Below are 13,476 nucleotides of genomic sequence, written 5' to 3'. Positions count from 1 at the left end.
ATTGTTCATTAGCCATGCTCTCCTCTTAGGCTTTGCTGTTTGCGGTTTATTTTTTTCATGTACCTCTTCATTTTCCTCTCGCTCTTGCTCTTCTTCTTATTATTATTATTCTATGATTAGGTCTTCGCTTTCTTCTTCAATGAGATCTTCGCTTTCCTCTTCATCGTCTTCACCTTCGTCTTGAAAGTCTTGCTCATCTTCATCTTCCACCAGTTTCTTTGTGTTGGCTCTATGTTTTGTTTTCCCTTTCTTTTCGGGATTTTGACTCCTCTTTTTAGCTTCTTCATTACGCTTAGGTCATGTTTGTGAATTGGCTGGAGGATATTCCTTGAATATGCTACAAAGTCTACTGCTAGCTTTCTCTCGGTATGATCCCTTGTTAACTTTTAAATTTTTTGATTGCTTCACTTCCTCGGCATCTTTTCTTTCTAGAAGTGTAGGACAAGTTAGTTTTTTATGTCCTGCGACAATTGTTCATAGACTACATTGCCATTGTCCAAGTGGCACTCCATTCTTATCCAGCTTGATCACTCTTCTATCTGCACATGGTGGCTTTATCTGAGCTCTATGTTCACTTTTCTTTGTTGCAGGATGTTTCTTTCCACCCTTTGTCTTAGATTACAATGGAGGTTTCATCCTCCCTTGTTGCTTCTATTGTGGTCATGTTGCTGCAATGAATGACCTGCACCATCCTAACATTGATTGGCTTGAACAACGGTTTGGAGCATTTCAACTCCAAAAAAAGCAAGATCATCAACTATTTTAGCAACCTCTTCAGTCGTTCTTTCGTCAATATGTGTTTGATTTGCTAAATGTATGGCATCAAGTTATTCCACAAGCCTCTTTAGAACATGGAAGCCTCTATCGTATTATTGTTAACAATTAATTGCTTTCTTGTTAACCGTCAAATTTTGTTGTAGGAGGATGTATTGCTTAGAGATTTTAGAGCAGTCATTGGGCGTTATTGTGTTGTAGTCCCTTGTATCAAATGTTTCATGTGATTTAGCACTCTTGGTATATCATTTAAGGATATTTTTTTCTAGAAACTCATCAGCCCTCAGGTAGTCCAGAATGTTCCTGATGTGAAGGCAAAACAATCCTGCAATGTGATAAATGCATAATTCATTATTTGTGAGCCAGCAAAGAGTTACCATATTATAGTGTTATAATAATAGTAGTTTAGTTGGTTATCTATTTATTTATTTTTGCACTCATCTATGTGGTCCAAATTTTGGATTCACACTCATGTATTTTTTGATATGGGTCAGCAACCTGGAATTCATGCTTGACCATGCAAATATTTTTTCCTCATGCTTCCCTTTGTTATGGTAGTACACAAGGTACTTATTTACCTTAGTTGTTTTCTTTGCATGGAAGAGTGTGTTTGTAACAGCCCAGATGTTTCCCTTTCCATATTTGTACTCATTTCCTTGTTTGTGGAGACACTGTTGAATCATGTATGGATGTTATGAGGAGATTATCATTTTATGTGGCCATCATTTCATGTCATCATCTTGCATCATGGCATTCTCTTGCATTCATTGCACCGCCCCTTACTTGTGTTGCTAGTGTTTGGTCCATCTTGGAGGTGCTAGTGCTCATATATGTGTTTGGTTAAATGTCGTATTGTCAAACGTTGGAAAACCCTCAACCCATTAGTTAATTTAACTTTTGTTTTAAACTTTGCTTGAACCTGTTATAAATTTGTTATTACTTTAGAGGATTTATTTGTGATGTAGCGGTTGCTCTCATTATTACTTTAGACTTTGGTTTAATGAGGGTTTTAAAACAAAACAACAACTAATTTTCTGTTTTAGGTGTATTTTATTTTGCCCTAAAAATCTGGTATATATTTTTGTTAAATAGGGCATAATTCCCTCATGCCCTATCTATTTTTATTTTTTTCCAAATCCTTTTACTTGCCTCTGTTTAATTTTGGTGTAAAACTTTTATTAAAAATGAAAACCCTTTTCTTTCCTGCTTCTTTCGATGTGCGTGGGGGATCAGTGGGCTTGGCCCATGGTCTCGCGCCACAGAGAGAGGGCACGTCTTCTTCTTCTTTCCAGCGAGGCAGCGAGGCCCCACTTCTCAGTGGCTCTCCTCCCCTCCACCTTTTTCCTCCCGCATGACCCTCCTCCTCTGCTCCTGCGAGCACATGGGTGTTGGGCGTCGTCCCTCTCCTCCTCATCCTTTATAGCAGCGTTGGCGTCTGGGCTCGGGTTCCTCCCTCGCGCAACCACCCTCGCCTCCTCCTTCTCCATCTCTCCCCCAGGTAAGGTTCTGTTGCTAGGAGAGAGAGCAAACCCGAGAGAGAGAGGAAGGTCGCCGTCATCGTCCACGACGTTGGCGAGGATGTCCACTAGATTGGGGTGGACCCCCACGTTCCATTCCCAGCGCTAGGAGCCCCGGAGAACCGCCACGGTAACGGCTTCTTCCTAGTCTGCGCCGTCGTCGTCCTGCTCCACGCGGGCTGCTCTGCTTCCACATCGGCTGCTTCTCCCAGCTCTTCTTCCCCTGCGTCGAATCCGTTGGCCTCCAGGTGAGCTTCGCCGGCTCCTTCCCCTCTCCCTCCCCCGTAGGATCGTCGTAGTTAGGTCATCGTGTTGTTGTCGCCGCCGTGATAGGAAGGTGCTGCGCCGGCCAGTCGCTGCTATGGGCTCTCTCCCGCAGATCTGAGACTAGGAATGGGACCCCAGTGACCCCATGTCTAGCACCGTAGCTCGCTGTTCCGTTAGGTCACCGGAGTGTCGCTGGAATAGTTCCCCCTGTTTGGTCGCCGGGGTAGAAAATAGAGCAGAGGGGTTGCTCAAAAGAGCAACAACCCCTCTCTGTTAAGCTTCGATGCACTAGCGCAGTGGTGGTGTGTCTGGGGGGCACCAGTGGGTCGTGGGTTCGACTCCCACACCACCCCGTTTTTTTCCTTTTTTTGTTTTAATTGCTGCTTGGGCTTTTGCTTCGTGATTTTCTCTCCTCGTTGCACTAGGCCTTTGTATCTTGTGTGTGTGTTGTAGATGTAGGTGTGTGGAGTGTATGTGTGCATATGTTTGCACATCTACACTTGTGCAAGTAGGCATATTTACACATATGTGTATATATACATATGGTGTGGTGTATATATCTACTATGTGTGTGTGTGAGAGTAGATCCTTGTATGTGGATGCATGTGTAGATGTAGATATGTTTGTGAGGGTGTGTGTGAGACCACATATACATGTGCCTGTGTGATCACGTATGCCTTGGGCATGTGTGTGTGCTCATGTGTGTGTGTGTGGATGAACACATCTCCTTGTTTGTGATGCTATGCATGCCAAGATAGTTAAATGGGTGCCTAGTCTTTTTCTAGCAGGTGTCCAAATGTGGACATGCCAAATATGGTAGCTTCCATATATGGCAAGAAGTAACTTGGAGCTTATATGAATCCAGGTGTTAATTTTCGAGCTGGCTTTGTGCATTGATGATTCATGCAAGTACCTATGTATGAATAAGAGTTTCCGGGTAGAATCATCCTAGGAATCCATTGGTGCAATTAGATTTCACTTTAGAGTAACTTCATAAAACTGCTATTTTCTATTGTGATGCCCTGTTTAGAGCTTTATATCAGGTGGTTCTTTGATCCTTTGTGGATGATTCCTTGATGGAATGGTACTGGGTGAACCCTCTACAACATGGGACATTCATTTTATTCTTAAGTTTTTGTATGCACCTATTGTGCCCTGTCAACGTGGGCACTTGGCTAAATCTGTCAGATTTGTGAAGCCCTGAGAATTTTATTAAGTCTGCGAATCTCAAATTATTTTCTTCCCCTGTTGTCTTGTGTGTATTAGCTCCTGTGTTGGGAATTCGCCCATGAAACAAACTAATGTTTGTCAGATTTTATGTTTATCTAGCTCCCTGTAAAATTTCATGCTTATAAACCTCCTGTAGATATCATTTTGGAGGCTGCCAAAATGCTTCAGAGCATAAGCAGCTAGTGAAAATCTGTAATTTTCACAAAGTCCCAATCTGTGATATTTTGTCCAAGTTAGAAGCTATAGATCTGCTGATGGGTGATTCGTTTGCCTTAGAAATTTTTCAATGGTTGTAATGATTTTGGATGGCTTCAGTTTCATGCCTTGTTTGATTTATTTAGAGGGTTGTAGCTGCTGTAGATCTTGTAGTCATACTGGTATGTTGCTGTTAAAAAAGATTGTATGATTATTTGGGTTTAGAGCTTGTGTGGACATTGGTTGATGGTGTGGTGTGTTCCCAAGCACCATTCCACTTGTAATTTTGGTGCTTGATCATGTGGCAACCTGGTTACACCAGTGAATGCCCATATGTTTGTGTTTGCGGCTGTTTTGATCCCGTAGGCCTTTGTAACTTGTTTCGTAGTTTCCAGTTGATCCGTGACTCCGTTCACAATGTTCTTTGTATGCTTTTGCATCATTTATCATTTTGCACATGTTCATGCCATGTTCATGCATGTCAAGATAACTTAATATGAGGTTCTGTCCAAAAGTGAATTAACTCAACTAATGCATATGAAAGTGAGTAGCATAGTGATACAAGCTTCCTTCTTCACAGATGCATCATATTGGGTGTTGCATTGTTGTTGTGCTAGTGTTTATTCGTTGTTATCTTATCTTGGGTAGCTTCGGGAACGGAGAGCAAGTACGTGGATTCTGGAGAGTACGTGCAGGAAGAACAAGAGCAGTTCCAGTCTGAAGAAATCACATGCAAGACGACCATGACCTTGACACTGTTTCTAGCTTTGTTATGCTTAGAGATACGTATTCTTCGTTACATGCTCGCTGCCTACCACATGATATATATGCCATATGTCTTTGCTATGAGCCCCAAAACACTTCCCCGTCCTAACAAATATTGGTTCGATAAGTAGGCTTGCTCAACCCCTAATGGATAGCCTTGCTAGTTGAAGGTGCCAGTTGGTCCACGTGATAACATGGGCATTTTGATATCATTACGTTTCAACTGCTATTTAATTAATGCACCTATGTACTTGGTAAATAACGGAAGGCCTAGCCTTTTGACGGGTGATTTGTTCCGTTGTTGCCGCCTTAGTTTCGGCTAATGGTGTTTGATGCCATAACTGAGCGCTCCTAACACGTTCAGGGTTGTTATGGGGACCCCCTTGATAAATCGTGTACTGTTAAGGCCTATCCGACAGGACCCAACTTTGGTTTTAATCTGCTATTAACTTAATAATTAAATGAATAGCTACCCCGAGGAATTAATCAACAACCCGCGCCAGTGCTCCTCATGAGTGTTGGTCCAAACCGGACTACCTGCGGGGCCACCGCGAGGAAACTTGAGGTTTGGTTCTCAGAGCTAGTTCCATCTGTAGTGTCCTGAGACTGAGATACGCGACTCTTCTCGGGGTCATCGACACGTCAGGCGGTCCTGCTAGATTTGTTTTACCTTAGCGATATATCTTGCGCGTTGGGATTCCGGTGAAACTTTGGGTCTCCTCAAAGTTGAGGTTTTCCTCTAAGGAATCCGACGAGATCACACGTTTCGTGATAAAGGATTACTTTGCAGCCTGTGGCAGTTTGTGATAGACTAGTTGGAGCACCCCTGCAGGGTTTAATCTTTTGAAAAGCCGTGCCCCGTGGTTAGGTGGGAAATATGGATATTTTGTGAACATCTGGTTCTAGACAACTTAAAGTAATCCTAATAAAACTGCCAACGGTGTGCGTAACCGTGACTGTCTCTCTCGGAGATCGTTCTCTCATCGAGAACACGGTGGGGTTATGTCTGACGTAAGTAGGTGTTCAGGATCACTTATTGATCAAACTAGTATTTGACCAACTTGCGTAGACCACCATATTTTTAGTCTGATCATAGTAACGTAGCCACTAAATATGCTTAGATTGATGCAAACCCAGACACATAACCTTCCTCACACATTAACTCGGCTAGATTCGATACCATGGTCATTCGATTGTTGAGTCCTCGTGGATCACGGTTTACTACAAACACCCACAGGTACAGGTACGCCTGATGCAGAAGATCCTGATGACAGCCAACTGAAGTGGGAGTTTGATGAGAACTCTGGTAAACTGTACGTGACTTACCTGGAGGACTAGAGGCCGTGGTCGTGATCGTGGGGCCAGCATGCGGGATTTCCTAGCTTTACCCATTTTAAGGTTTGTCTGTAGCTGGACTAAACTTTGCTCCGAATAATGTGTGCGTGTAAGCTTTATGCTATACTCTTATCAGATGGCAAGTGTATGCCCTACTTGTCACTCTTTCAGTTATGTAATGTTATGATTATCTCGCTTGTGAAACGTTTAGATGCGCCCCTTTCCCTTTTGAGGCCTCGCCCCCAAATAAGGAAAGGCCCGCATCTTAGTCGTTACAAGTTGGTAATCAGAGCCTTACGACCATAGTAGCCTTTGTGTGATCGAACTTGGCCGAGTCGAGTCTAGTAAAACTATTTGAGTCTTAGTTATATCAGAGATTAGGTTTCTTTTTTCTCCTATTCTATGCTCTGGTGAGGTTCACGACTTAGGAATCTTAATTCTACTCCTCTTCTCGCTCAATATTTTTTTAGGATCACGCGTATATTTTGGAATCTATATGATGTCGATGTGACGGAGTTCTATCTTGGTGCCTCCTGTCTGACTTGATTTCTTCTGGGGGTTGAGCTCCAAGGGATTCTTGAGCACATCGCTATCATTCAGATCTCTTAGTATCTCAGGACGGAGTATGTTTGTAATTGCTTCAATACTAGTAGTGACGAGAGGAGTCTGGCTTCCCCAGTACTGGTGCAAGGAGTTCCGGATGTATCGCCACACTTTGTATCATTGTGTTTACGAGGGTCTGTGTTAGATGAAATTCCGGGATTCTGGTCATTTGTTGACGGATGTGATACACTGGACGGGTTAGTATAGGAGTTGTGTGACATATTACTCCTTGTATCCATGGACCAGATTGCATGACCAGATATTTCGAGAATTCATAGGTGGGATATCAGGTAGTGACTTATAGGGCAATCTTCCTACAGATGCATGATGTCAGGTTGGGATTCGACATTCAGTGGGTACGTTTGTTCACGGTCGTCTTACATCAGTTCTCGTTGTGTCTTAAAGAGTCCTTATAGCTTGCTATGACTCGGGGATGCTTCGTATGTCATGTGCAATGCCTTGCACAGGATGGCTACTGTAAGCTCGAGCCCGTGCGATCATATCCACGAAGATATCGGATGGAATCTCTATCATACGTTTATTCCGAGCAGTTCTAGCTCATACTTGGTTTGCGAGTGGTCTTTAATAAGAAGTTGTCGGCACTCACTTTGAGGAAGCATTCTTACTATTTTGTTCGAATGCAATTGCTAAATATTCTTGTTCAGATATTTCTGCCTATTGCTTCAACTTGACCTTGAATGTTATTCTCTGGGTTAATGTGTTGTCCGTCTTCAGGATGGCTCCACCAACTCGCCAGAATCCGGGTCGCGAGGGTGCTGATGCTCCGCCACTGCCTCCTCCGCCGCCGCCTACTCCTGCAGAGGCATGGCAAGCGGTGATGGCTGCAACAAATGCTGACACCCAGATGTTAATTCAGCTGTTGCAAGAGAGGAACAATCAGCAGCAGGGCAATTTCAACCATGGTGCGCATCACTTTGCACTCTGAATCAATTCCTGGCGAACTAGCCGGGGTCCTTCATGTCTTGTGACCAGCCATTCAATGTTGAGGACTCGATTCGGGACATGATCAAAAACTTTGAGTGCAGCAATGTCCGTCTAGAGGACTTCGTCAAGTTTGCAACGTTTCAGCTCAAGGGGCAGGCATCAGTTTAGTGGCAGTAGTTAAAGGACTCGAGGGGAGGTAGAATGATCAGTTGGGACGATTTCTGCAAAGATTTCAGGTCTCACTATATCCCGTCTAGGTTTGTGGAAGAGATGCATGAGAAGTTCACACGCTTGAATCAAGGTGGATCCTTTGTGCACAAGTACAACGTCGAGTTCCACGAGCTGGCTCGCTATGCTTTGCACGACATTCCAGATCAGAAGAGCTAGATCTAACGGTTCAGAGGTGGTCTGAGAGATGACTTGTAGCTGGCCCTTGCCTTGTACGATCCCGATGAGTTTGATAAGTTCTATAACTTGGCTCTCAGGGCTGAGGCAGCTTTTCACAGAGTGGAGAATTCGAGGAAGCGTTTTAGGAATTCCAGCTCATCGCCCTCGACTCACGTGGTCGAGAAGCAGCAGAAATATTGGGTGTCTCCTCCTCCTCGACAGACTCAGCGATTCATGCAGTCAGGTGGTCTTGGTTCTTCCTACCCACCCAACCCAGCTTTCCAGCAGAGGTTTCAGGAGCAAAAGCAAGGGAATCCTCAGGTGCAATTCCGTCCGCTGTCAGATGTCACCTGTCACAAGTGTGGGCAGAAGGGTCACTACTCCAACAAGTGTACCTCCCAGCAGCGTCTTCCGCCCCCTCCTCCAGGTAAGCCTCCCGGCAATGCTATGGTGAAGTTCAACCCCAGGTCTGCCAGAGTCAATATGGTGAATGCAGCTGAAGCAAAGAACTCCACATACGTGATAATGGGTAATCTCTTGGTTAATGATATTCCTGCAAAGGTTTGATTTGATTCAGGTGCATCGCATACTTTTATGTCATTTCCCTTTGCATCTCACAATAATTTTGCGACCGAGTTTTTACCAAAGGCGTTGAAAGTTGTCTCTCCGGGCAGTCGTCTCAGTTCCAATATGATGGTCCTTGATGTCTCTATCAAGATGGGTGATTATGCCTTTCTGGCTTCTCCTATTGTCCTTGGAACTCTTATATTGATTTGATCCTTGGGATGGATTGGTTGGCTATGAACAAGGCGTCTATTGATTGTGAAGCTAAAGAAGTGAAGCTAACTCATTCTTCGGAGGACGTGATTATCTTCGCGGCGCGTGATGACATGGTCCGTCTATTTTCCTTGAATGAGAAGGGTGACATCTCTCCAATTTCTAAAGTCCTAATGGTGTGCGAGTATGAAGATGTTTTTCCAGAAGAACTGCCAGGAATGCCTCCGCACCGGGCAGTTGAGTTCGTAAATGAGCTTGAACCGGGTACTGAACTAGTGTGCAAGCGGTCGTACAAACTGGGTCCAGAAGAGCTGAAGGAGCTGAAGAAACAACTTGATGAGCAAGAGTGTCTGGGTCTTATCAGACCAAGCTCATCTCCTTGGGGTTGTGGAGTTCTTTTCGTCAATAGGAAGGATGGCACAGAACGACTCTGTGTCGATTACCGTCCATTGAATAAGAAGACAATCAAAAACAAGTATCCACTTCCCAACATCAATGAGTTGTTTGAGCAATTAAAAGGGGCTAAGATCTTCTCAAAGCTTGATCTCAGGATGGGTTATCAGCAGATTCGCATTCACGAAGAGGACATTCCAAAGACTGCTTTCAGGACAATATTTGGCTCGTATGAGTACACGGTGATGTCTTTCGGTCTCGCCAATGCTCCATCGACCTTTTGTCGAATGATGAATTATATCTTCTCCCCATTCAAGAATGAATTTGTCTTGTTGTATCTTGATGACATTCTGGTCTTCTCAGAAACTGCGGAAGAGCATGAAGAACATATCAAGCTTGTGCATGGTAAGCTAAGAGAGCATAATATCTATGCTAAGTTTTCCAAATGTGAGTTCTGGTTGAAGGAAGTTTTGTACCTTGGGCACATCATCTCTGCCGAGGGCATCAAAGTTGACCCATCAAAGGTGCAGGCCATTGAGTGGGAACCTCCGCAGAATGTGAAGCAGCTTCGAAGCTTTCTCGGGCTTGCAAGGTATTGCGGAAGATTCGTTGAGAATTTCTCCAAGATTGCTAAACCTCTCTCAAGTCTTCTTCGGAAGGGTGTGAAGTATGTCTGGTCTCCAGAGTGTCAGTTGGCCTTCGACATACTCAAAGAGAAGCTCACCTCTACTCCAATCCTGGTTCCTCCTGATGATTCCAAAACTTATGAAGTGTTTTGCGATGCCTCTCTTCAAGGTCTTGATGTAGTTCTGGTGCAAGAGAAGAAAGTGGTAGCTTATACCTCGAGGCAGTTGAAGCCAAGTGAGAAGAATTACCCCACTCATTATCTTGAGTTGGCGGAAGTGGTACATGCTCTGATTACTTGGAGACATCTCTTGTTGGAGAGAAAGGTGGAAGTATTCACCAACCACAAGAGTCTCAAATACATATCCACCCAGCCTAACCTCAATCTTCGGCAAACTTGTTGGGTGGAAATGCTCCAAGATTTTAATCCGAGCATTGACTACACTCCAGGCAAAGCTAATGTCATTGTAGATGCTTTGAGCAGAAAGGCTTGCTGCAACAGTCTCATTTTGAAGCCTCTCCAGCCTGATCTTTGTGATTCTTTTAGAAAGCTCAACATTCAGTTAGTACCTCAGGGATTTCTTGCTAATCTCCAGATTTCTCCTACCTTGGAAGACCAAGTCCGGCAAGCTCAACTTCTTGATGCAATGGTGAATAAATTTAAGATTGGCTTGGCAAAGAGCATTCCCAAATATAAGTGCTTCAGTGTTGATGACAGAGATACATTGTTCTTTGAGGATTGCCTTGTCGTTCCGAAAGGGGATCTTAGGAAAGTTATCATGGAAGAAGCTCATAACTCTCTTCTCTCGATACATCCAGGAAATTCCAAGATGTATCAGGATCTGAAACAGACCTTCTGGTGGACACGCATGAACCGTGAAATTGCTCAGTTCGTAAATGAATGTGATGTCGGTCGAAGAGTGAAAGCAGAGCATCAACGTCCAGCGGGTCTCTTGCATCCCTAGACCATTCCCGAGTGGAAATTCGACCATGTTGAGACGGATTTCGTCACCGGGTTTCCGAAGTTCAAGAAAGGCAACGATGCCATCTTCGTCGTCATCGACAAGTTGAACAAAGTCGCTCATTTCCTTCCAGTCAAGGAATCTATCTCGGCAGCTCAGCTTGCAGAGCTGTATACGTCAAGGATAGTCTCATTGCATGGTGTTCCAATGCTGATATCTTTGGATCGCGGAAGCATCTTTACTTCCAAGTTCTGGGATTCTTTTCAGTTTGCGATGGGTTCTAAGATTCGATTCAGTACAGCCTTGCATCCTCAGACTAGTGGGCAAGTTGAGAGAGTCAATCAGGTCCTCGAGGATATGCTAAGAGCCTGTGTGATTTACTTTGGCATGAAGTGGGAAGACTTCCTACCTTATGCTGAGTTTTCTTACAACAACAGCTATCAGGCTAGCTCAGGCAAGGCTCCGTTCGAGATTCTTTATGGCAGGAAGTGTCGTACCCCACTCAATTGGTCAGAGACTGGTGAGCGTCAGATTCTTGGGAATGACAATATTGCTGAAGCAGAAGAAATGTGTCGTGTCATTCGGGATAATCTCAAAGCAGCTTAGTCCCGTCAGAAGAGCTACTACGATAGCAAGCATCGTGACAAGACTTTTCAGCTCGATGATTTCGTCTATCTCAAAGTGTCTCCCATGAAGGGCACTCAGCGCTTCGGCATCAAAGGAAAGCTTGCTCCTCGTTTTGTTGGACCTTTTAGAATTGTTGGCAAGAGAGGCGACCTTGCATATCAATTAGAGCTCCCTTCAAACTTCTCAAATGTGCATGACGGGTTTCATGTCTCTCATCTCCGGAGATGCTTCAAGACTCCCGAGCGCATAGTTGATCTTCGGGATATTGACCTCCAACCCGACGTATCCTACTGTGAGCATCTAGTGGCAGTTCTTGAAGTGAGTGAGCGCAAGACCCACAATAAGTCAATCTAGTTTCTCAAAGTGCAATGGTCACATCATTCCGACAAAGAGGCCACTTGGGAGCGCGAGGATCACCTCCGTTCCGAATTTCCAGAGTTCTTTCATTCCTAGATCTCGGGTCAAGATCCTCTTGTACTGTGGGAGAGTTGTAACAGCCCAGATGTTTCCCTTTCCATATTTGTACTCCTTTCCTTGTTTTTGGAGACATTGTTGAATCATGTATGGATGTTATGAGGATATTATCATTTTTTTCCCATCATTTCATGTCATCATCTTGCATCATAGCATTCTCTTGCATTAATTGCACACCCCCCCTTACTTGTGTTGCTAGTTTTTGGTCCATATTGGAGGTGCTAGTGCTCATATATGTGTTTGGTTGAATGTGGTATTGTCAAACCTTGCAAAACCCTCAACCCATTAGTTAATTTAACTTGTGTTTTAAACTTTGCTTGAACCTGTTATAAAACTATTATTACTTTAGAGGATTTATTTGTGATGTAGGGGTTTCTCTCATTGTTATTTTAGACTTCAATTTAATGAGGGTTTTAAAACAAAACAACAACTAATTTTCTATTTTAGGTGTATTTTATTTTGTCCTAAAAACCTGGTATATATTTTTGTTAAATAGGGCATAATTCCCTCATCCCCTATCTATTTTTATTTTTTCCCAAATCATTTTGCTTGCCTCTATTTTAATTTTTGTGTGAACATTTTATTAAAAAAAGAAAACCCTTTTCTTTCGTGATTGTTTCGCTATGCATGGGGGATCAGTGGGCTTGGCCCATGGTCTCACGCCAGAGAGAGAGGGCGCGTCTTCTTCTTCTTTCTAGCGAGGCCCCACTCGTAAGTGGCTCTCCTTCCCTCCACCTTTTTCCTCTCGCACTACCCTCCTCCTATTCTCATGCGAGCACATGGGTGCCGGCCGCCGTCCCTCTCCTCCTCCTTTATAGCCGCGTTGGAGTCCGGGCTAGGGTTCCTCCCTCGCGCCGCCACCCTCTCCTCCTCCTTCTCCATCTCTCCCCCGTGTAAGCTTGTGTAGCTAGGACACGGAGCAGACCCGAGAGAGAGAGAGGAAAGTCACCGCCGTCTACTTTGCGCCGCCGTCGTCCCACGCGTCGTCGAGGATGTCCAGGAGCTCAGGGTGGATCCCCGCGTTTCATTCCTGGTGCTAGGAGCCCCGAAGAACCGCCATGGTGACGGCTTCTTCCCCGTCTGCGTCGTCGTCATCCTGCTCTGCGTGGGCCGCACTGCTTCCATGCCGGCTGCTTCTCTGGGCTCTTCTTCCCCTGCGTCAACTCCATTGGCGTGCAGGGTGAGATTCGCCGGCTACTTCCCCTGTCCCTCCCCCGTAGGATCGCCGTAGTTAGGTCTCCGTGTTGCTGTCGCCGCCGCGACAGGAAGGTGTTGCACCGGCCAGTCGCCGCTGCGGGCTCTCTCCCGCATATCTGAGACTGGGAATGGGACCCCCAGTGACCCTGTGTCTACCGCCGTAGCTCGCCCTGTCGTATGGTCGCTGGAGCGTCCCCGGAATAGTTCCCCCTGTTTGGTCGCCGGGGTAGCAAATAGAGCAGAGGGGCTGCTCAAAAGATCAACACCCCCTCTATGTTATGCTTCGATGCGCTAGCACAGTGGTGGTGTGTCTGGGGGAGGACCAGTGGGTCGTGGGTTCGACTCCCACACCACCTTTTTTTTACTTTTTTTGTTTTAATCGCTGCTAGGGCTTTTACTTGGTG

General features: G+C 44.9%; 1 pseudogene; it reads left to right on the top strand.

Annotated features, from left to right (window-relative positions):
• Positions 1-7,709: 7,709 nt before the first annotated feature.
• Positions 7,710-8,585, top strand: LOC123450447 (annotated as a pseudogene).
• Positions 8,586-13,476: the final 4,891 nt, after the last annotated feature.

Source organism: Hordeum vulgare, chromosome 4H, assembly GCF_904849725.1.
Source record: "Hordeum vulgare subsp. vulgare chromosome 4H, MorexV3_pseudomolecules_assembly, whole genome shotgun sequence".
In the NCBI taxonomy this organism is placed as follows: domain Eukaryota; kingdom Viridiplantae; phylum Streptophyta; class Magnoliopsida; order Poales; family Poaceae; genus Hordeum; species Hordeum vulgare.
The sequence above is the reverse complement of the archived record's forward strand: the minus strand, read 5'-3'. Positions and strand labels throughout refer to the sequence as shown.